The sequence below is a fragment of the Ambystoma mexicanum genome, chromosome 4p, assembly GCF_040938575.1.
Source record: "Ambystoma mexicanum isolate Mex_15411 chromosome 4p, UKY_AmexF1_1, whole genome shotgun sequence".
Lineage (NCBI taxonomy): Eukaryota > Metazoa > Chordata > Amphibia > Caudata > Ambystomatidae > Ambystoma > Ambystoma mexicanum.
Genome location: NC_090927.1, coordinates 1,205,264,847 through 1,205,286,136, shown reverse-complemented (window position 1 = coordinate 1,205,286,136; position 21,290 = coordinate 1,205,264,847).

The following is a 21,290-nucleotide window of genomic DNA, read 5'->3' as shown; positions in this document are numbered from 1 at the left end:
AATGACGGCATCGGATCATAGGAATAATCAAACATTAATGTCCAGTAGGCATGGTCACTAAGAGTTGAAGGTTCATGAAATCATGTTCATTACCAAATCTACAATGCAATATACTGGTCTTGTTTCCTTGTGCTATGTGTTGGATATATTTTGGGGTTATACCTATTACTTCATGGTATTTTTGTATTTTGGTGGCATTTTTAGAATTCTTGGTAATATATTGTGGTAACTCGGGGTATTTTAATAGTGGTGAGACTAATTCCAGAATATTGCCTAATAGTTTTTTTTACCAGGGTCACTAACAACAAACAAAATACTGGACTTGATACACTCTGGATGAATGGTTCATGCCCCCTCAGGGTATCTTATGTACAATACCACACTACGCCCTTTTGGCTGAGTTTCAACAATTGTAAAGCATGCAAATAAAATACTGCACATTCATTCAATCTCTCTAGCTAAACTGCTCACGGCAGTTGCTTTATTTTTAGATATCTCTTACCACACCTGTATTTTTATACATGTCAAATAAAAGGTACTAAATGCAGAATAAATGTAATGAGACTAAAAGCTGCTTTGAAATCTTTTTTTTTTACTCGCATATTTGTAACAGTTATGCCCATGTTGTATTTCACAGAGCAAATACATTCTAATAGCTTTTAGTATTTTATCTGAGTCAAGTCTTTGCAACTGTCCTTGGCAATGTGGAACTTGGCAAGAGAAATACACTTTTGGAAAAAAGAAAACAAAATATACATGCAAGGTTACATGCACGTTTAAAAATAGACAGTACCTAATATAAAGTGACCTGCTTAACCTTGACTAACTGACTTCATTCAAAACAGCAGCCCCTCACTTAAACTCATATTTACCTCGATATGTTGGCGATATTTCTGACTCCGTTTGGCATGGAGATCTTCCCCAATCTTTCTGCTTGCCTTGCCCAGGGTCACTCAGATAAGGACCGCTTCAGCATCAGACAGTCTGCCAGCACAGGATTCCGTTTCTAGCCAGCTCTCTGTTACTTCGTCTCCAAGTGCCCGAAGATGAATGAATTGCTCCCTCTTAAATCTCTTTTTATTAAATTCCCCCTGTCACTCAAGGGGAAACACCTCCCCTTGAGTAGATCACTCCACTGCAATGGCATGTATCTTTTGCTCTCCAGCAATGAAATCACATCTCTCCTTGAGCTTCCTGCCCTAATACAATGCCCTATTTTCAGTGGAACGGATCTTCACATTTTCTATCACCCAGCGCAAATTCAGCCTGCACGTTTAATTTCTCATATAAAAAGCATCATGCATTTTCCCAATCTGCCTTGAGCCTATTTCACCATGGCCTAATTTGCACTAAATGTTATTAAGGGATTCAGTTACATGTTAACTGGGGTTGGGTTAGATTAATATGTTAATTTATATTAGTATTATGTTTAATGCAGCTCAGTCCATTGAAATAGCATCCTGAAGCAGCGTGCAATTTCAAGCATGTACTCTGTGTATTGGCATCTATTTAATTCTGCCTGAGACTCACACTCTTGAGTCCAGAAATGAATTTCATCCCCTGGGCCCCTATTGCAGTTTAAACCCACGCTAACATATGCATGCTAAAATGATGAACCTAACCATGGGCATGTAGAGTCTTCGACGCTAAAATTCAGAGCCCCCATGCCTCCATATCTATGGCCAGGAATATCGACAAATGTTCTGCCGTTTAACAATACTAGATCAAGGCTGCCTGGAAAGTGGACTATCAGTGTCCTTGCATGTTCATTCTATCATCGAACATGATCATGGGTTTTATTCCCATTTTCCTATTAGGACTAGGCTATTGTGAAGTTGTCTATATTACCACAATGAGCATTAAGATCAACACTCAATCACTGAAGAGCCCCTATTCATGCCAGAATTGTAGTGCATTGAGAATATACATTGTAATTCCCTCAGTGTGAACACCGCCACGAGGGTCACAAACATTAATAATCCGCAAAGCAAAATTTAGTTAATGTCTCCTAATGGATATTCCACCAATAAGAACATGTTCTAGTAATCTTTAATTTTCTCAGCCCAAGCACATTATTTACACTATTTTAACTCAAAATAATGAGAACTCCAAAAGACCTTTTTAAATTACCGGTCTGCAAAGCGCTATATTACGTGATATCCACCCAAGTGTAACGGTTTTTGTGGTCAAGTCTCTTGTAGGATGAGTAAATCATGCTCCAATATGTTCTTATAGCCTTGCTGAATATATATCCACACTTTGATTCTGCTGTGATGAACACCAAGGCCATTCAGCCTCCCTGCGTAGCTCCAGAGTGTGAGCTCCCATCTAACATGGCCGCTGCCATCGAGGTCTGCTCATTTGATCGAGAGCCTGGAGCCTCCCTGCAGGACAATCCATCCCACAACATAGGAAAGTCTATGCCCCTGACCCTGCATTGGCCCATGGCTGTCTCAAATCACAGCCAGGAAGCGTGCCTGCAGGCGAAACCGGTCATAGCCCACCCACAAGGCCCACAAGTAAGACCCCTTTCTTACAGGTCCTGTTGGGACTTGGGGGAGGGCGTTCGCCCAGAATTCCCACAGACTTGCACATCACTACAGAAGTTCCCATTGATGGGCCGTCGGCTACCATCCCACCACTACCTCTGCCAGCTATAGGTAAGGACCACCTCTGTGTACCTCAACAAAGTACTTTGAAACAAAACAACTTGTTTTATTATTTGCCTTGTGAAAGCGCCTTCTGAAATGCGTATATGACTCCTGCTAATATGGCACCCACTGCCCCCCGCACTGCCACTGCTGCACCAATGTACTCCAATGTCTTAATGCTGCCAATTTGAATGCTGCATTACCCATACCCCTTGCCTGCTCAGCTCACACCTCCTCCAACACCTTTCCTACCCCCTCATACAGGAGATACCGACCACCATTCTAAACCACATCAGGCTGGGCCCCCAAGTGCAAGTGCAATGTTGCCTCAGTCCTCATGCACCTGCAGGTCCAACCAACACCACTCAGAGCACGTGCTGCGGCTGCTCTCACAGAACCTACCACTGAACCGCATACCAGGCTTCATTCCCTGCCCTTCAACACTTCAGCCTTCGAACCTAAAACAGACTCCTCTTTACACACCACCAAATCGATCTCCCAACCTACCACGATCTACCTTTCCACCGGTAGGCACCCTCGGCACCCACACAGCACCAGTACACCCCACTCTCGCACAATATCCATCTTTAATAATGCTGCACATACCATGGACCTCACACCTAGGCCCATCCCTTTCCTTTCAGCACTCTATAGATCAGCATGGCAACATGCAAAGGCCACTGGTCTGAAGCAGCCAAAACAGGCCTTCAACCCAGTATAACTCCTGCATCCTATCCCTGATGCCACCCTTGGGGCTTCTTACAACGCCCCCTACCTAGCGTGCCAAAAAGCACAGTCAGGCCTAGTTACGCCACTACCCAGGCGAACACGAACGTACACCATGTGTTCAGTACCCTCACAATCTCCCCAGCCACAGCGAGCCTACAGCTGTGCCTCACTCAATCGCTACCCGCAATTACCATATCAGAGCCAGAACATTAGGACCTTTTCACCCTAAGACACCTACTCAAAATGACTACCTGTGTCACAATACACAGATCCACAACACACACCAAAAGAGGTCACAGGCACCCAAAGCCATCCCTCCCAAGGCACTCACAAGAAATGCATCCTTGCATATTCACACTCAGACCATCCTCACACAACAAAGGTTGTTGCCAACAACCAAACCCACCCCAGAGCAAAGGGCTCCGACACCACCCCTGCTTCTGAACTGCACCCAGATTAATGCAAGGCTAGTTGTCACCAACGCACTTAGACATCCATGATCTCATCATCACCAATAAAACTGACATCCTCTCCCAACACAGAAACCCGGCAGAACCATTCCACAGGACCAGCACTATCCATTGCAGTTCCACCTGGCTACAACATTCTCAGGGAAGATAGGACCTCTAGCAAAGGAGGCAGTGTTGCCTTCATCTACAAGGACACCCTCCCACTTTACAGATGTAACACCCTGCCCATCCCACAGTGTGAAGACTTATCCATACAATTAGCATCTCTCCACACACCTCCATAACACTACTCATGCTATATCACCCCTAGGACTTCCCAACAAGATAATTTGACCCAGAATACCACTGCCATCCTCAAACCCACCATTCAGCTCTTAGTCCTAGGCTTCAATGACACCTTAGACACTGACATGTTAGCCGCTGGCAATGCCACCACAGCCCGCGGCTGCACCCAACGTATACTCAATCCTACCCACTCACACCCGTATAGTAGACTGGCTACTAGATCACAAATGCAACATATCAGTTGCCATCAACACTCCTTGCCCATGGACTGACCACCACAGTGTCTCCTTCACCATCTCCCACCCAAGAAATATCAGAGGATTCCTTTGCTCGTGCCACCAACACTAGCACACAGAACCTGCAACTTAACAAGTGACCACCTACTCCGAATGCGCAACACAAACATCCCAACTAACCATAAAATCCACACCCTAGTAGATCACTGCAATCCCCTACTAGCCACTGTTGTCAACTCCCTAGCAACTGTTAAACTCCGCAAAGCTAAGAACTCCAACCACGACATGTGGTTTACAACCCACCCCACTTCCATACCCTGAGAGCAGAGAAACAAGCTGCAGAAGCCAACTGGCTGAAGGAACCCAATACCACTAACAAGGCTCTTTTAACTGTCCAAGCCACCAAATACAAATATGCCATCCTGAAGATTAAAGCAGGCTCTTACAACAGTAGAATCTCAGAAGCATCCTCTAGTTTGAGAGCTATTCAGTATCCTCCGAGAATTGGCATCGCCTATGCCCCCTCACCCCCATCGACCAGCACCAAAGACAACACCTGATGTAGCGGAATCCACTGCACCCACTGGAAAAATCAACCAACTAAGTTGTAAAATCAAAGCCAAATCAGACAGCATTGCTAACACTGCTTCACAACACTATCCCATGACACCACCCACTCATTCCTAACTCTTTCATTTCAACCCCATATCAAAACATGAACTGGCCTCCACAGTTAATGGGCCCAAACCGTCATATGATGCAAAGAGGTTGTCTGCCCCACCACATTGATCAAACAATGCATAGCTCCTCTTGCTCCACTCATCACTGCCATAGTCAATTCCTCCTTCGCAGCCAACACTCTCCCTCAAAGAATCACTCCCTGAAAGACTCTTCTCCCCTCTGACATTGTTTTTGGTCTTCTTTTCAGGAAGGGGTTAACTAACTTTGCATTGGTGGGTGGAGGGGGTGTTGAAACGTACTTACCTTCTTCAGAATATTTGTGTGATCTCTTGTTATGTTCCGATAACCTTTTTCTTTGACATACTCTTAAGTCTGGTTCTAAATGCAAAGAGTGGTATATTAATGTCCACAGTGTCCTAGTGACTAAAGGCCTGATGGTGTAAGAACTGTCTGTGTGCCATCCCAAAAGGGTACTTACTGATTTAGAAATATTAAGTGTATTTTGGAGTGTATTTTTGTGTTACTGTTATATTGCCCCCTTCTGAAGAAGGCTTACTCAAACTGACTGTTAAATAAATTAATAATTGTTTAATCAAGAAACCTTGTGTGTAATTGAGTACTTGTCACTGTGAATCTCTGTGTAACTCCCATACAGCTTACATTCGCCTCTCTTGAGATAAGCCTGGCTGCTCAACACGCTAACAACCTGTGTAGTGCAGATTTATACCAAAGGTTGGGTTCCTATTGCCAGTAGTTCATGGTTGTTGTAGAGCACCCAAAGGGTACTGCATACAATCTTGCCTTACATTGGTGGCAGGCGTTGAGGATCTATTGTAGAGTTGTTACACTAAGAATTTGCTTTGCTTTTGTTCAACAATAAACCTTCACAAGGCTAAGCTCCACTAGAAAAGCAATTGTAACATGCCAAATATGGATAACCTCAGTCAGGAAACCCTGATCATTTTGACAGCAGAGCAACTGAAAGAAATGTGTAAAGTCAGGAATCTCCCTGTAAAAGGAAAGAAAAATTAACTAATTTCAAGATTGTTGTATCATCAAAGTCTGGGAAGTAGGCCTGTCACACCTACTAACCCAGGAAGTGTGGAAAATGAGGATGATAACTCAGAGTAACTCAAAGACTGATGGTACCCCTTGGGCTACCTGGGTGTGTGAATGTTTGAAAAACTTAGATGTTTGGTTTAAGGGTTAAAGAGTGAACTTCTTTGAAGGAATGAGAAATCTATTTGTGATGCCTGCTCTCCTGAGCTGTGACAGCACTTGGCTGACTCAAAAGAGATTGATGCCAAGAAGCTAGCAAAAGCTGCTGACTTGTGGGTTGCCAACAGGGCCACTCAAAAGGATTCTGGGGCCACTCTCAAAAAGGATGAGGGGAAGCAGCACAAGAAAGATGACAGAGAAATCCTCTCATCCAAAAGAGGGCTACAAACATAAGAAGGGTAAGCCATATGGGAAACCTCTGGTGTCAAACCAGAGGGAGGTCAGCAGAAGCCCCCATTTGTCAAAACAATGTAACAATGGTAAATGTTATGCTTGTGGGTCAACTGACCACGTGAAAGGGTATCCCAGATGCAAGGGTAAACCTTGAGGGGTCCACACTGCCTACTTAGACTTCATCCCTGAGGAGAAGTTCATATGGCAAGTGCAAACTTTCATCTATTGGCTGAAGACCCCATTGGAGTCTTAGCCAGTGTTTGTTTAGTGTCCCTGGGTCTGTGGGAACAGCAGAATTTAGATGTGTATAACTCTATACCAGATCACACAAAAGAATATTACAAGGACAGTGTACTTGTGAATGGTCTGGAGACCCCTGCCATTAGAGACACTGGGGCCAGCATTACAGTGGTGGATGAATCCTTTTTCAAACCTGAGGATGTTGCTAAGGGACCCAAAGGCCCCACTAAGCTTGCAGGGAGGCCCTCTTCAGATGGTTCCAATACTACTAGCTCTCATCCAGTGCAACACTATGACTCTAAGAATACCTGTCAGTGTACAAAGTGAGGTGCCTGGGAGACTTCTGTTAAGGAATGACTTAAAAACTCTTGGAGTTGTATCACACACTCCCAGACCTCCCAGTAAAAGGACTAGGAAGGCCAGAGAGCTCACTTTAGATTACTCAGTGGGTTGTTACAGAAGAACCTATCACACCCAGTCCACAGGAAGAGCAAACTTCTACTTCCAGGAAGAAAGAGACAAAGGGGAAACCGGAGGTCTCAGGAAACAATAAAAGTAGCACCCCTGTGCAAAGAACAAGGGCATCCACGAGAGGACAGTCCAAGGTACCATCTGTGACCCCTCCACCAGCTGAGGCTGAGTTTGAGAACCAACCAGATGATGGTGAAACAGCGACTGATGAAACACAGCTGGAGGAAGACCTTCCCCCTGTTGTAGATTTGGATCCGAAAGACCATCCTGAGCTGCAGACTTTACTTGCAGAAGGTGGCCCCTGTAAGGCAGACTTCAGCACAGGTCGAAGAGTGTCCTACTCTTGAAGGACTCCAACAGGCAGCTTCCAAGCAAGTAGGGCAAGAGCCAGGGAAGCGCAGGCTGGACTGTGAGGATGCCCTGTCTACAGTGAGCCTAGTGAGTCTACCCCAGGGGACTACAGAAGACTTGTAGTGCCTCAGGAGGCGAGACCCCAGTTTCTACAGTTAGCCCATAAAATTCCTTTAGCTGGTCACTTAAGTTTTAAGAAGACCAAGGAAAGGATTTCTCTTTATTTTTACTGACCCAAGATGGGGTCTGATGTAGATAAATGCTGTAGAAGCTGTCACACTTGTCAGACTTCTGGCAAGAGTGGAGCCAAGAATGTGGCACCTTTGATGCCTCTGCCAGTGGTGGGAATCCCTTTTGGAGGGTAGTAATTGACATTGTTGGTCCCTTAGATTCTCCCACATCTTCAGGCAACCAATTTTATATTGGTTGTGGTAGACCATGCTACCAGATATCCTGAAGCAATACCTATGAGGACTGTTACTGCTCAGGTAGTGGCTAAGGCTCGCCTTGGTCTTTTTTTAACAGGGTAGGTTTTCCTAAGGAGGTTATCTCAGACAGGGAGACCAATTGTATGTCTCATTACATGCAAGCCATGTGGAAGAATTGTGGAGTGACCTACAAGTTCTCCACAGCCTACCATCCCCTGACCAATGGATTGGTGGAGAGGTTTAATAGAACTATGAAGAGCATTATGGGTGCTTTAGCAGAACCCCTTAGCAGAAAGTGGGACCTTCTACTGCCATGCCTTCTCTTTGCTTAGAGAAGTCCCTCAAGAAGGGGTTGGCTTCAGCCCCTTTGAGCTCCTTTATGGTCCTCCGGTTAGAGGTCCATTGGCCCTAATCAAGGAGGGATTGCAGAGTGCTCCTTCACACAAGCCAGTGGGAGTCACTGACTATGTGTTAGGTCTCCAAAGGAGAATGACACACATGATGACAGAAGCTTCTGATAACTTGAAAGCAGGTCAGGCTCTGGTTAAATATTGGCATGACCAGAAGGCCAACATGGTGGTTTTCTCAAGACCAGCTAGTTCTAGTTATGATACTTACAAGGCAGAGGGCCTTACAGGACAAATGGATTGGACCCTTCCAGGTTGTGGGCAAACTTGGAGAGGTTAATTATTTGGCGGACTTAGGCAACCCTAAGGAGGCCCCCAGGGTCTTTCACACCAACCGCCTTAAAGCCTATGTCTCTAGACCAGAAATGGGAGCTTTGCTTCTAGCCTCTGCTCAGGAGGAGGTGGAGAGTGAGCCTCTACCTGACCTCCTCAGGGGGACAACCTTTAGATGGGAGTTAATCTTTCTTCTGTTCTGGCACTGGAACAACAGGAGGAGTGCAAAACTCTGTTGAATCAGTTAAAACGGAGGGGCAAACTATCACCAGGATTGATCCCTTGGGGCCAGCATGAGATTCTCACTGGTTACTGTCTAGCTGTCAAAGAAGGGGTTACAGAATGCCAGACCATGTAAGAACCCACATAAAGGAAGGGGTCAAGAATATGCTTGATCTTGGGGTAACAGAGCCATCTAAAAGTCCATGGGCTAGTCCAGTTGTACTAGTGCCAAAGGCAGGATCCAAGGAGTTGACATTCTGTGTAGACTATAGAGCTCTTAATGCAGTCACCACGACTGATGCCCATCCTTTACCTAGGACAGATGAGCTGGTGGACAAACATGGTTCAGCCAAGTACCTCAGTACATTTGACCTAACATCAGGCTATTGGCAAATAGCTCTGACAGACCATGCCAAGGAGAACACTGCATTTTCAACCCCAGGAGGCCTCTACCAGTTTAAGTGTATACCATTTGGGCTAAAGAATGCACCTGCTACATTACAAAGGATGGTAAATCATGTTCTGAATGGGATGGAGGACTTCTGCATGGCATACTTGGATGGCATTACAGTGTTCATCCCTACTTGGATCATATTGACCACATAGGAAATGTATTGCAGGCTCTGGAGCAGGCCAATCTGACCATAAAGGCAAGTAAATGTCAAATTGGTCAGAGTAAAGTGGTCTACCTTGGACGTGAGGTATGAGGTGAAATAAGGCCATTGCCTAGCAAAGTACAAGCTGTACAAAACTGGGACACCCCTACTACTCAAACCCAAGTGAGAGCCTTTCTAGGTCTCACAGGTTACTATAGGAACTTCATTGAGAACTATGGACCATAGCTTCTCCCTTGAATGTGATCTCCTCGCCCAAATTACCCAAGAAGGTCGGGTGGAATGAGGAGTGCACTAAGGCATTTGAAGGACTTAAGAAAGCCCTTTGTCAAGCTCCAGTCTTAAGAGCTCCTGACTACAACCAATCCTTTATTGTACAACCTGATTCTTCCAATACAGGTATAGGTGCAGTTCTGATTCAGCTGGATGAGAAAGGTAGGGAATACCCAATCTGCTTCATCAGTGGAAATCTGAAGGACACTGAAGGAAAACAAGGTGGATAACCATAGAACGTGAATGTTTTGCCATTGTTCGTTCTTTGAAGAAGTTTAGACCATACTTGTATGGATCTACATTTGTAATTTTCAAACAGACCACCAACCCTTGAGATGGTTAATGCAGATGAAGGGGGAAAATCCTAAATTGTTAATACGTTTTATTTTACCATAGAACACAGGTCCGGTTGTAATCATCAAAATGCTGATGGTCTCTCCAGAAAGTATGACCGACTGGAGTAAGTAGATTCATCCAGGGGTGGATTAAATCCTCCTGTCCCTTAGTCTGGCGGGGTGGGGGTAGAGGGGAGACAAGTGTTAGAGAGAATTCTCATAAATGTGCAAATTCCTCTCTACCTTAGAGATCCCCAGCAACTTTGCTGGATTTTGAGGACTTGAATTTTGAACCTGGAGAGAGTGAGACCCTTTTTTCCACTCTCTCATGTATTTTTAATGTGATTTGAACACTGTTTCTTTTGGTTGTGGAGTCTGACAAACTCCATAGGCATCATATTTTAAATTGTGTCACACAGCACTTTCAGTGCAGTGACACAGGGAAATCTTTTTAGATTTCCCAAGGCTTAAATACGTTCTCTTGGATAAACTACTGTTTCCAAAAGCAGTGAAATGAAATTATCTTTACTTACACTTTTAACTTTCTAGACCCAGCACACACTATCTTACAATATGGTGCTGTCGGTTACTTAGTATCCCCTTTGTCTAGCTTCTCATGTAACAATTTTATGTTATAATTTCCTCGATGAATGGCTGGTGGCAGTTGTTTACTTTTAACTACTATGGTGTGCTTTTAGCACGGGCTGCGTTTGCAGCTGCAGTAAAGCACCCAAGGGTGCCATTTATGTCAAAATGGCCCAGTCTTCTTTTTTCACTATTTCTTTATGGAAAGGTCCTTCTTCAGATTTACTCTGCCCGCCAAACCAGGTTTGGTCCCTTTGTTTATTTTGTCTTTGGCGGGATTCACAAGTGAAGCCCACCTCTGGCTGCAGGATCTCTAGTCTCCTAGGAGACAGGAATGCACTCCTAGGTGATTGGCTGGCTGGCTGTCTGGCTGTCCTGCAAGGACATCCACCCTGCTGGGTGATTGACAGTGAGGCTGGAATGAATGGAAAAAACCTGCATAAAAGGCAAGGCTTTTTGGTTTGGAAGGCAGAGTCAACCGCTGGACGAAGGAATCCAAAGAAGAAAGAAGAACTTGGAAGAGACGCCTGCTGCAACTCCTGGACCGTTGGTTTGCCCGGTGAAGCCCTGCTGCTGTGCTGAAGCTCCGAATTCACCTCAACTAGAGAAGCCCTGCAAGGACGACTTCCCCCCTTGAGTTGGTGGGACCACTCAACTCCAAAGTAAGCCAACTGGACATCCTCTCGAAGCTGGTTGAAATTCCACTGCAGTTGCTGCTGGAACCGAATAGCCAGGGAGAGGAACACCAGATTGTGTGCGTTGCTTTTAAGTTGGCCAAGAGCTCCAGAAAGATCCTCCGGACTCCCAGGAAGCAGGACTGACCGAGCCTGAGCCACCCAACAGAATGCTGGACCCCAGATGCAAGTAAAGCCCATCTCGACAGCCAAGAGTCTGCAGTGTTGCTATTTGCTTAGATGCGAGGAGCTGAAACTGCAAAGTGCCACTGAATAGAAGTTGGTCCTTTTCTTTTGCCGAGAGTCCCATGGCAGTGCAGGAGTCCTCCAGACGTCCTCTCTTATCCCCACGACTGTGGCCCAGGAACACAGGATCTGCAGAGCTGCCCAGGAAGAGAAGCCAGCCAAAGCCCTTTTCTTCTAACCAAAGGTACTGTAAAATCTAAGAACCTACCGCTTGTTGTGTAACCTCACTTGTTCTCAGTTGAGACTTGTTGTGGTTGCTTCTGTAGAGTTGCTAACAGCCTCATTACCTCACACGCCTAATCAGCTTGTGGCCCTGCTTTGATTTCTTCTTTTCTACAAAGACTTCTAAAACATTATGCAAAACTTTTACCTACCTGCATGAAGTGCTTCAGCTCACCTAGACTTTTGCCCAATTGCCTTTGGCCTAGCCTGGCTCCCTGAATGACTCTTCTTCCCTCTGACATTGTGTTTGGCCTTCCTTTCAGGAAGGGGTTAACTAACTTTGCATTGGTGGTGGGGGGGTTCAAAAGTATTTTCCTGCTTCAGAATATTTGTGTGAGCTCTTGCTTTGTTCTAATAACCTTTTTCTTTGACTTACTCTAAAGTCTGGTTCTAATGCTAACAGTGGTATATTTAATGTCCACAGTATCCTAGTTACTAAAGTCACCTGAGGGTATAGGAAGTGTCTGTGTGCCATCCCAAAAGGGTACTTACTGATTTTGAAATATTAAGATTGTGTATTTTGGAGTGTATTTGTATTTGTGTGTTACTATTATATTTCCACCTTCTGAAGAAGTCTTACTCAAACTGACGGTTAAATAAATTAATAATTGTTTAATCAAGAAACCTTGTGTGTAAGAGTTTATTTGAATACTTGTCACTGTGAATCTCTGTGTAACTCCCCTACAGCTCACATTGACCCCTCTTGAGATAAGCCTGGCTGCTCAACACACTACCAACCTGTGTAGTACAGACTTATACCAAAGGTTGGGTTCCTATTGCCAGGTCAGGTTGTTGTAGAGCACCCAATCTTGGCTAACAGTAAGCATGTAAAAACTGATGGGGTGCATCAATTGCAGGTGGACTTGGGGTATCCTATAGCGGGGTAGCGCCCACCCACCTATATCCTCTATGTATGCCCTCAAAAACACGTGGCCACGCGGGAAAATAACCCCTCCAGTCTCCAGGATTGCAACATCTCTTGCCACATTGTGGGCAAATATTCATGATTCACTTGCTCTCTTATTCTTTCCCCTCTTACCCCCATGTTTGGCTTTGAACAGTTCTCTGTTTTACAAAGATGACTTGGAAAAGTACACAAACCATAATAAAGTACTCACACAAATCTATAAATCCTTATAGAAGTATACCATGCAAAAAGTGTACATTTTTGGCATTATTCCCACCACCTTGAACGGAGGACTACAAATACCAGAATGCATTTCAGCAGAGCAGATGGCAAAAAATGGCCTGTGGATTTTGAAAATGTACTCTCAAGACTTTGGTGCTCATTACAAGTCAGCTGGAAAATTCTGGTAGTACTGTTACCGGCACCCTGATTGCCGGAATTACCAGCATATTCCAGGTGTTCGGGTTCCATTGGATGCCTCTTTGGATAATCATAGATTGAGCTCGCACAAGAACAAACTGTCTAGAAGCCCCAGTGGAGCAAACAGTCTTCGTTCCAAATCGAGGTTGTCTGTAAAGCCTCGAAGCCGTGGTGTGTCATTTCTTGCGCGTCCTTTCACAGAACGCAATGGGTTGCCATGGAAACACTGCGGCCGTTGTATTCGCGTAGGTACTCAGGGCTACGGTGCCATCATGTGCGTGCGGTCAGCTGACCTGTAAATAAGCCTCACCCCCGCGCACGGCGGTGCTTCTGAATTTGTCATTTTTCATAGCTACGAACCTCGTACCTTGTCTTATTGGCTCATTGAACCCCCGGCCTGCCTTGTGACTTTCCTTGCTTCCTTCTTGTCATTGCCTTAGACTTTACATTACCTGACCCGGAACGTCCACGGCCTGCTTTCGTCTCATCCCTCAAAGTCTTACCTGCTCATACCAGACCCGGAACGCCCTCGGACTGCATTCGCCTAATCCCTTAAGTCTTACCTGCTCATATCAGACCCGGAACGGCCACGGACTGCATTCGTCTTATCCCTCAAGTCTTACCTGCTCATTGTCGAACTTGGAACGTCCACGGACTGCATCCTTCTCATTCCTCAAGTCTTAGCCGTTGGGTCATTGTCCAATCCGGAACTCCCACGGACTGCATGCACCTCATTCCTCAAGTCTTACCTGTGTCATATCTTCACTCTGGAACTTTTCAAGGACACTACTGCACATAGGACGCTCGCGCATCAGCGCAAGGATCAAAAGACATTGGCGCATCAGCACAAGGATCAAAGGACATCAGCACAACGGCACCTGGATCAATAACTCCTTAGGCGTCCTCGTGCCGGCGGGTATAGGAAAACAAGACATTGGGCCTCATTACACGGACGGCGGTAACTATGGCGCTATTAGCGCCATGGTTGCCGCCGGTATTTTACCGAGTCCGCCATGGTGAATGGCGGAATTACCGCCCTATTCCAAGGTGTGTGGGGGCGGTAATTCCCCATTCACCATGGCCCTTCCCCATTCCCATTTTTGCCCCCATAGGGCTCAATGGGAATGGGGTAGGCAGTAATTACAGTACCGCAAATTGCGGTACCGTAATTACCTCCAAGGTCCCTTTGCGGGTCCCGTCCTTAACGGCTGGTAAAACCAGCCGTTAAGGTAGGGTCCCACAAAGGGACCTCGTAGTAAGACGGTAAGGGTTAACCGGCACTGGTACCCTTACTGGTACCGGTAAACCCCTACAGCCACCCGTGTAATGAGGCCCATTGTGTTTCCAGGACTGCCACTCCATTCTCACCTCTTCTGCAGCATCCATCCAGGTCACTCATTTGGTAAGCACAAAACTATTTGGTTCTTACTTTCTTCTTGCTGTTTCGTACTCCTGGTAAATGTTACTTTTCTTGTTTTCAGGGTATGGTACTCACCAATCTAACTTGGAACTATTCAGTCCCAGTCTGATTTTCTTGCTTGTGAGTATCAGTTCAGCATTTTGCTTTGGGGAATCCATTGCCTTAAACCACCTGTTAATATCTGGTTTAATTTTTCTTGCAGCCAGCTGTTGGAGTACCAGGGTGTACCATATTTTCGGGCAGTACTCACCTCAATCTGTCCTTTTGAACTCTTGAGGGGTATATTGTCAGAAAGACTAAATTGCATCACGACGTGTCAAGCCACCACTACTGGAGTTAGCCCTTGTGTCCTAACACCAAGGCCGGGGGCAGGCGCCTACCCCTTTGCCAGAAACAGTACTACCGCCAGGCCAGAATTACTGGAAAATACCAAAAATTGCTTATTTGTCCAGCAGAAATGTGCTGGAAACCTGTACCGGAAATGTCACCGGGATACAGACTGCCAGAATCACCATTGCTGGTAATTCCAAAGGTGGCATTTCCAGCGACTGAATTACTGGCACTGGAAATTGTGTCATCACAGGAACGGGAAGCTCTCTGGCGGCCATCTTGAAAAACACAATCACCTAAAATCGACCACTTCCTGCTGCCATCTACCACTGCAGACATGTCTGGGAGGTCAACATCCAGGGTGCCAGAGGTTCGGGTAGCAAGCCGAGTTTTAATGAGCCAGAACTAACAGTACTCACTGACAATGTGTTGACAAAAGCTGATGCTTTTTTTGGGGCATGAAACTATACAGCAGGAGGTGGCGGTCAAGGTAAATGCAGTGGGGCCTGTCCCACGCACCCCCCATGACTGCCACAGGCAGTGGGACGACTTGCGGCTGCGGGTCCGCAACATTCTGGACTCCCATCAGCAGGAATCATCAGCCACAGTAGGTGGGACGTTCGAACCCCTGACCCTGATCCTAGGAGAAGATGTGCAGCTCCATCTTGAACATGGAGGTCATCAAGTGAGTCGGGGCAGCAGAGGCCGGCGCTGGGACCCTAGGCGATGGTGGTAAATACAACAAACCCCATGTAAATTGCAATTTTGAGCCGAAATAAATGCATCCCCAGGCAGGGAAACAGAGAAAAGGTCCAACACACGTCAGTCTAAGCAAAAGGGCCAATCACACACATGCCAGGGCTTGCAACCAGACGTAGACCTACACAAGCACTGTAATCAAGATGCATTGCCCCACACATGGACACATGATGAGCACCTACGTGCGCCAAGGGAGACCAGACATAATACATATGCCCATGGCCAGGGGTCTGACGTGCCCTCAACTGTGACCACCCCAGGGAGCTTGAAGCAGGGCAGCCCAAGTCGCCGATCCCAGTGGCTAAGAGCCACACCTGGACCACTAAAGGGCCCCATGGCCAAGAAGCCTAAAAAGTGACACTTTTGTGTTTGACACTGGGACACTTGAGTGTTTGGGGAATGTGGGAGGGGTAGGGTGTGTGTGGGGAGGGGGGTTTGGGGTCACAGTGTGTGGGGAGTGGGAGTGGGTGTGTAGGGACAGGGCATGTGATAAGTGGGATGTGGGAAAGAGGGGCACATGGTGTTGTAGTTTGAATTTTTTGATCAGTACATACTAAATTTCACTTGAAGCAATGAGTGAACATTCCTTATTTTTGTGCAAGTATTAATTGTGTGTGTGCATCATATGCAAGGGAAGTGCAGAGTAAAAGGGGTACTGGGAAAAAGTTACCAGTTAGTTCTTTGCGGGCTATGCACCCATCCCTGGCTTCCATGCGCACACGCGCCTGGGCCTGGCTGGGGCTGCATCGTCATCATCCTCTGGCAGAGAAATGTCCAAATCTGGGACAGAGGTATGTTGCGTCTGATGCAGATGTTATGCAACATTGCACAGGCCAGGACTATCTACCCCACCTTCTCATGCCTGTACATGAGTGAACCCCCAGACTGGTGTAGGCATCTGAACTGTGCCTTCAAACCGTGAAGGTCCATTCAATGGTCTCCTTGGTCCTTTCCTGCGTACTGTTGTATGCCATTCACTCCTGTGTCCGGTGGTCATCAGCCACGGAAGCAGCAGGTGTCCCAAGTCACCTGCAAGGGGTAAGGACACAAGGTTAGCCTTATCTTGCATGTGGCGAAACTGTGTAAATTTGCATTTCCTACACTTAGCCTGTCTGTGTCGGTTTGCCACATCATGCATCTTGTCTAATGCTATAGCTGAGCCTAATTCTACCTGCTGTTCCTGTGTCATGCTGGGTTCTGCTCCCTGAGACCGATTACTGGGGGTAGGAAATGTATTGTCACTAACTGACCATACTGATGATTCACCAGTCTGCATACGCACCCTCATAGTCTAAACTGAACACAGCCATGCCTCTACCACACCACTGACAACATGCACTTCACAATACCGGCAAATAAGGACAAACCATTTGAACGTTTCCATTTTAAGGAATGCAAAGGGGCATTTTTATTTTGAAAGCACACACAAAGCACCAGTTAGCTGTCTAAATCTACTGATAGACTTGCTTTCGAGGGGTGGCAGTTTTGCATTTTGGTACCTGCATTGCATTGGATTTGGATGTCCTTTTGGGTTTGTAATGGCCTGGTCAGTGACTGCTACTTTGCCAGTCATATGCCACTCCTGTGTGGTGTGGCTTGTAAATTGAGGCATGCACTGGTTGGTCTTGCATGTGCAGGGTGCTTTCCGGACATGCATTTGTGGAATCCCCCCACCTTTGCCTGTGACCGATGCTGCAATGTTGGTGTGAATGTACATGCACCTGCCCAACATCCAGGTCCATTGTCCTCTGTGAAGTGCCATGTAAGCCGGCAGCGTGCTGTTCGGCAGGACTATGACGTTGTGGATTGACCCTGGGAACCGGGCATAGCAGTGCTTGATGGTCAGGTTGATTTCACAGGTCACCTGGATATTGAGGGAATGATACTGCTTCCGATTCCTGTAGATCTCCTCTGAGTGAGGCGTGGGGGGGACTCTAGCTCTACGTGCGTGCAGTTCAATTCTACCAACACATTGGGCATGCCTGCAATTGCATAAACGTGGGCCTTGGTGGTGTTTACCTGTGGTGGTTGGGAGGGCAATGTACTGGCCCACATGGTGCAAGAGGGCCTCAAGTACCTGCACCAGCATTCCGGAGAAGGCAGGCTGTGAAATGCCATGCAGCTTGCTCACCAAGTGCTGGAACGTGCCAGTTCTCAGGAAGTGTAGGACTGATACCAGTTTCAACAGTGGTGGTATCGCTGTCCTGATGCCTATCCTGCTCCCAGTGTCATTGTGAATAAGGGTCAGTAGGACAGTATTGGTCTCCCTGTCTAGGCGGTACAGGGTGTGTATCTGTCAGTCTGTAAGGGCCAAGTGTGTGGCCCTTGTGTAAGGGATCAGGGCATGATTCCGCCTCGCCACCTGTATCCCTATCCACCTCCTCCTCTATCCCTGGCCTCCTGTCACCAACACTGCTGCTGCTCCAGCACCATCAGCTGCACATCCGCATGCAGCGCCTCCAGGTCCATATCAGTGACAATGAGTGGCAGGATGTCTGTGGTGTTGCATGGTGCTTTTGGGGTGGGTGTGGGCCTTTAGTACTGTTTCTCTGTGGATTGGGTGCACCTGTGGCATTGTTTCCTCCACTTCGGTCCATTTACCGGCAGCTCTGAGGTGGTGGTGTATCCGGCATGGATTTGCTGGTAATACTGGCAAATATCTGCCTGTATTAACAGCAAGTCCATGCTCATAATGTGCTAGTGATACCCTTTTGCTGGGATTACCGGCGCATGGTTACGGCATTACTTGTGTTACCAGCGCCAGTAATTCCATGAGTGGTGTTACTGGCTCCGGTAATTCGGGCAAATGGGTTCTGTGTTACACATACTATGCCGGTCCTGTGAAAGTGCTGGTACATGGTATTACCAGCACTTTTAAAGGATACCGGTATACTTGTAATGAGTCCCTTAGACTCATGAAAAAAGTTAATGTTTGTGTTTCAATGTTTGACAAAGGCATGCTTCATAAATGATGTGAGGACGATCTACCTAAAATAAACGGATTTTGGTGTGTTAAATATTATCATGTGAAAATAAGGCAGATAGTTTAAAACTGTTTCGTGCGATAGATGTAATTGTCCTGGAGGAGGGTGTAGATTTAGACAGCTAGCTGGTGCTTTGTGTGTGCCTTCAAGCACTTGTCAAATCTTAAAATAAAGGTTTAAAAAAAATGTCCCTTTGCATTTCTTAAAAGAGAAACGTTAAGAACGCCTTGTCCAAAGTCTCTTAAATGGGCCATCACTTGTAAATCGCCCGGCTTTGAATGCTCTGCTTGAAGAAAGAATGTGATGAGCAGTACTTGCGGTGCCGCTGTGTCTGATGGTCCTCTGGGGGGGAGGGGGGCCTTTGTCTCTAGAGCATCGTAGGAGGTTGAGAGGCGATACGCTGCCTCACTAGGGCAAACAAAAAAGAGCCTTGTACATGGCAATAGCACAGCCCCTCCTGAAAACAATATTACTTTATATGCTGGAGGCAAGCAACTGGTGCCTGCAGGGCCCCTATGATCGCAAGGACCTGGCCAGCTGCACAGACTGCCCATGCCAGCCCTGATAAGAACTGATGACCACATTTGCTTCTAAATGCCCATATAATGCTCTAGGTAGTTACCCAAATCTGTATTTTCTTTAGAGAAAATTAAAGTACTGAGTTGTTGGGGGAGGCGTTCCATGGGCAGAGGGGAAGTCCCCATCAGTGCTGGGGGCACCCAGCACGCGTTTCAGTAACTCTTGTTGTGGGCTGGCTCACGAGCACACGGGCCAGTCCGATGGGTGCTGGGAGCACCCAGCAGACACTTACCGTTTCCGTGATCACACGGCTGACTGCAGTTGCCCGGGCTTCCAGACTCGCAACTGGGCTGTGATCACACAGCATGACAGTGGCCTGCGGGCTCCCAGGTTACATGTACTGATCTGGGGGCACCAAGATCAGTGGTGGCTGCAGTACCGTCGTCATACTGCGTCAGCCTGCAGGCCAGGTAGCAGGGCGGTGATCAAATGGTGTCAGCCTGCAGCCCCAATAAATGAGACCAAGGCAGAAGTGCCATTCACGGAGTCTGCGCCGTTCTGGCGCACGTGCCGGCTGAGGCTCCTTTTATTGACGGGCAGTCATGACACATATTTTTAAAGGGGCAACACCACATGAGGGGCATTTTGTCTCGCGTGATCTATTTGTTGCTTGTGGCACTTGTGCATTGGCTTCACATCATATATAATAACTTGCAATCCATTCTTTTATTTTTTTATGCTGAGTATCTATATGCTTTAACATCTATTAATCCTCTAAAGAAGCATTCTCCCATATTTCATCCATGTTAGTCGAGAGATAGCAGGAGCACCAATCCCACCCCTTTCACCTTTCTGATCTCACGGCTCCTAGAGTCAGAGGCTGCTGAAGGCATGTGCCTCATCACTATTATTATGCTAACCCTCTGTGCAAATTGCCATTAAGCCTTTATTTTCACAGCTTTGCATTTCCAATTATCACCTAATTTATACTTCACTTAACACTTCATTGTCTGTCTAGCAAAACCACCCTATCGCACTTGGGATGTAATCCCTATGAAGCGAGGAGTGGCATGCACCAGAGGGAGCAGAACTCTCACTTTCTGGTATGCCCCATCCTGGTGGTGCAAAAGCTCCTGTTGGGAAGATGCACCTGGATGAAGCCAGCAGTGTAAACTAGAGGTTTAGTTTACTATCAGAATGGATGGGGATTTACTTGACCACAATTCTCCTGACTAAAACGAATGCTGGTTGTCTCAGGACACTTTTTAAATGAAAAGGGTGCAATGCCCTGGCTATTAATCTGGTGCACATTCTTAGGGTGTGTCTTCTTTCAGTGTGGCTCATTAGCCGCAGTTGACCTTTTGGAGCGCTCTGTTGGTCGCACTCAGCAGGGCGCAGGGACCTATCGGCGCCGTATGGTTCCTTAAATATAGTGTCATCTGAAACACCAATAAATGTTGTGGGTAGGAAAACAGTGTATTTAAGGAATAAACGCAGGGACGTTATTAAGTGGGTCGCCAGAGGTCGCAACTGCGACCTCTGTGGTCTCCCATGCGACCTCTAAAAATACTTTTTTCTTTTTTTTTCTTTTGGTAATGCAAGCTCCTGGGCTTTGACCAGCAGCATCTGGCTCGTGGCTGGCTTTCTTGTTTAGGCCCCTTAAAAAAAGAAGACAAATAAGAACAGGAGTGCCACAAGTTTAACACTTTCAGCACTGACCCTAAATAAGAAAGAATAGGAATACCAAATAATGTGTCTTTCTGGAATTCTATACAATAATTGCTAGACTCATTAAAGGTTTATTTCAGGCACACTTCAGGGGGTGAGTCACTGATTTAGTCTGTTCTTAAATGCCTCAACTCAACCTTTCATCCTTCTGAAGTCGATAAATAAGTACCAGCAAAGGTTGGGTTATATTGGGTGTATATTTTTTCTATATAAAGTGCTTAAGCGTAAGTGCTTTATAATAACACATCATTATCATTTGGTCATGGACGTCTGCTTGCAGTCACAGTAATTTGGTAATATGGGCCTATACACACTGATCTTAATGATACATATGGTGATCCATTCTTGTATGAAATGTACATCACATTATGGTGATAT